Source organism: Alligator sinensis, unplaced genomic scaffold (genome assembly GCF_000455745.1).
Source record: "Alligator sinensis unplaced genomic scaffold, ASM45574v1 scaffold392_1, whole genome shotgun sequence".
NCBI lineage: Eukaryota > Metazoa > Chordata > Crocodylia > Alligatoridae > Alligator > Alligator sinensis.
In genome coordinates, this window is record NW_005841898.1 from 3,958,717 (window position 1) to 3,962,733 (window position 4,017).

At 46.2% G+C, this 4,017-nt stretch overlaps 1 protein-coding gene across 1 annotated transcript in view; it reads left to right on the plus strand.

The window, feature by feature from the left end:
* The window catches only part of KIAA2026 (KIAA2026 ortholog), a 97,326-nt gene that overhangs the window by 11,977 nt on the left and 81,332 nt on the right, over positions 1–4,017 (plus strand).

Sequence of the window (4,017 nt, forward strand, 5' to 3'; positions counted from 1 at the left end):
CCCCTTGTACTCGGCCTTGGTGAGGCTGCAGCTGGAGTACTGTGTCCAGTTTTGGGCTCCACAATTCAAAAAGGACGTGGAGAAGCTTGAGAGAGTTCAGAGAAGAGCCACGCACATGATCAGAGGTCAGGGAAGCAGACCCTACGATGACAGGCTGAGAGCCCTGGGGCTCTTTAGCCTGGAAAAGCGCAGGCTCAGGGTGATCTGATGGCCACCTATAAGTTTATCAGGGGTGACCACCAGTATTTGGGGGAACATTTGTTCACCAGAGCGCCCCAAGGGATGACGACTAGGTCGAATGGTCATAAACTACTACAAGACCGTTTCAGGCTGGACATAAGGAAGAATTTCTTTACTGTCCGAGCCTGCAAGGTCTGGAACAGCCTGCCACCGGAGGTGGTTGAAGCGCCTACATTGAACACCTTCAAGAGCAAACTGGATGCTTATCTTGCTGGGATCCTATGTCCCCAGCTGACTTCCTGCCCTTCGGGCAGTGGGCTGGACTCGATGATCTTCCGAGGTCCCTTCCAGCCCTAATGTCTATGAAATCTATGAATGGAAGAATTAGAAATGATAAATTGCTGTTACATTATAGTTTAACTAACTTCCTAAATTTTAATTCTGCTAATATTAAAGTACAAGATATTCTTTCCTAGGAGAAGTGGTAAAGAGTACAGTATATAGGGTTGGTGTTGCCATGGAACTATTGTAGAAGCTAAACTAGGAAAAATCTTGCATCCTCAGCCAAGCTCAAAAGTTAATGTTTAGACTTCTTTTATAGAGACTTTGTTTAGTTTTGGTGCATGTATATGTTTTAAACCACATAGCAGTGATATTCTGCTAGCAACCCTACATCAGGTTGAATTTAAGTGTAAAGATCTTGTATTTCTGTTTATCTGTGAATGCTGCTACATTTAATACCAATGGGAGTTTTCTACGGAACACTAGAGTACAAGCTGTGGCAGGCAGGCAGAACAAGTTTCTCCAACATATTTTGCCTTTTAGAGCTTCTTGTTATCAGTGTCTCCTCTCTGTATGAAATGGGTGAAACCACTGCATTCAAAGCCACATTCTCTTCTTGAGCTATAATGAATACTGAATACTGATTTTTTTTATTTTTTTTATTTTTTAATTAGTGTTTGTGCTCCGAATTTCAAGTGCTTGAGTATTATGGGATCTATCCTAAGTGTGGTGGTTACTGTTTTCGCATAGAAATGGTTCAAGTGCTAAACACAAATCCATCCATATTGCTACTCTAACAGCAGATTTGTTTTTCATAAAACAATCTAAATCATGATCCTTTAACAAGGACTAAATATATTCCTGTAAGTAAATACATAAAGGGGTGTTTTAAGTTTAAACGATCATTTTAGTTAGTATTGATTAAATTCAGCAGCATGATAGCGTATTGTTGTAAGGTCCTAGTTGTGTCCACACCAACAAATATGCTTACATTTAAAGCATGTGCATATTTCTATTAAAACAAGTTACGTCAGTGGGGCTATTCATATGTAATGTATGTAAATGTTTGCAACCCGAATTGTTATATCAGGAATTTTTCATTTTAATATATAACCTTTTGGGGCTGAAATTTACTTGCATCTCAGTTTGTGGGTATAAACTTGCTAAACTAATACTTCATTTGTCCTTTGTAAGTCTGTGGAAATTTTTTTTTTTTTAAACAGCACTTGAATACACATTGCATGTTTCCTTTTTACTTTGCCCAAGGTTTTCTAAACCATGCAAAAATATCAGCTTGATGCATCCATCAATATGAGCCCATTTAAATGCATCTCAAATTGAATACCCCAATATTCCTAGCGACTGAAAATCTTGGTTGTAATCTTTCAACTAACATTCCTTTAACAACTATGCTGTATTCAGGAAAAAATTAGAAAACAGACTGGAATTATCTGATATATCAATATACATTAATTTTGTCACAAGTCTTTCCTTGTGAAGTCAGTGTGATTTCTCAACCACTTTCAAATGGGATTCAACTTGCATTTTAGAATAAATACTGTTTGTGTGTGTGTGTATAAATTGGGAGTGGGAAGAAGAGGTTTCCAAGCTATGGATCTTGGATTTTCTTTTACCTAATCCCATTCTATATGTGATGTCTTCTCATTTTCCTAATTTCCTGAAACACTGCATTACTTATTCTCTATACCAGCAGTTCCCAAACTGACAGACTGAGTACCAGTACCACCAATTTAAAATGATACAGCCTTAAAATGATAAGTACTACCAGCAAATTTTTCATACACATAGGTAAGAGACTATGTATTAACATCAAAACCTTTAGTAATCATAAAACATTGTTTTATCAGTTACAGTAGCCATATAAAACAATTGTAATTTGGAAAAAAGACATTGTAAACCAGGGGTAGGCAACACTTTTGGCCACAGTACCAAAAAACCTGCAATATGTACCCTGTAAGGTGCCCAATTGCCGGCACACAGCAAAACAAAACTGGGGCAGGTGGTACATGGCAGGATATACTGCATATTAATCTAGTTAATAATCATCATTTTTTTTTACAGTAAATACCAGGTTTTCTAAAAATTCTAAACCTGGTGGCAATAAACAAAACTTCATATACTGTCTTTGTTCTTGTGTAGTCTTTTTTGTTAAACATGTTGTGATGAGAGAGAGGGAACAGATAAAGGGGTGGGGGGAGAAGAGGACTGTTCAGCCTGGAGAAGAGAAGACACAGAGGGGACTTGATGGCAGCCTATAAGTATATCAAGGGCATACATCAGGGCCTGGGGGAGCATCTGTTCACCAAAGCCCCCCAGGGCAGGACAAGAACCTAACAACTGTGAAACTGTGAGAGGGAAGAGAGAGGTGCAGGGAGAGCAGGTGTGGGGAAACGTGCTGCAGTCATGAGAGCAGGGGCCAAGTGGGGACTGCCCTGGGGCTCTACAGACTCGGGCTGCAGCGGGGGTGCTCAGCAGCACTGGGGGTAGGGCTCGGCCTTCCCCCTGCTCTACAGGGATGGGGTGCGACAGCCCTGCCCACAAGGGAATGCTGCTTGGCCAGGGCAGGACTTTGGGCTCAGGGTTCCTGGCTTGGCCTCTGTGTGCTGGGCACAGCATGAGCAGGATGGAGCCTCCCCAGGCTGCAGCAGGGACTACCTGGGCCCTGGGAATGGCAGCCACAGGTGGTGCTCAGGGCTGAGCCATCCGGGTGCCTGCAGCACAGCGGCCCTGCACAGTGCCTGCCTTGGCCCCATGAGGAGAGCTGCAGGAGGGCAAGGCTGGGGCAGCTGTGGCGGCTGTTCCCAGGAGCTCCCAGAGCCAGGTCTTTAAAGCGGGGGCGGCTCCACTCTGCTCACACTGTGCCCAGCACACAGGGAGTTCGAGCTTGGAGCCAAAAGCCCCCGGCAAGCCTGGCATCCTGCCTTGGCCAGGCCTCACTTTGGGTGCCCCTGAGCACCCCTGCCCGCCGTGGCCCAAGCCCACATTTATTTTGCCTAGGCAGCCCACGCTTCCCGCCCAGCCCCTGCCTTCCCAAGGCCCTGGATATACCACGTCCCCTGCCTGCCCAGTGGTGGGAGGCTCCTGAGGCAACTCTCTGGGGGTTTTCTCTTCTTGGGCCAGCCTGTCCTGTCCTCCTAGCAGTGCTAGCACAGAAGGATGCACCCTCCCACCACCCAGGCCCTTCCTGGGGTGACCCGAACCTTTTCAGAGGTGCAGAGGGGCTCCTGCCATGGTGCACATACCAGGGTAGGCACGGGGGCCACCTGCCCCCCAGATCTGTGTGGAGGGTGGAGGTGGCTGCTGCTGCACGCCTGGCACTGCGCCTCGGGAGCTGCACACAATGCCATGTGCCTTCCACTGCTGGGAAGGCAGTGCATGGAAAGCACATGGTGTCATGTGCAGCTCCCATGGCAATGGCAGCCCACCTCAGCCCCGTGCATAAACCTGGGTGGCAGGTGCCCCACATGCCTACCCTGAGGTACATACAGTGGTGGGAGCCCCCTGGTGCCCCCAGACCCCCTGCCTGAGGCTCCC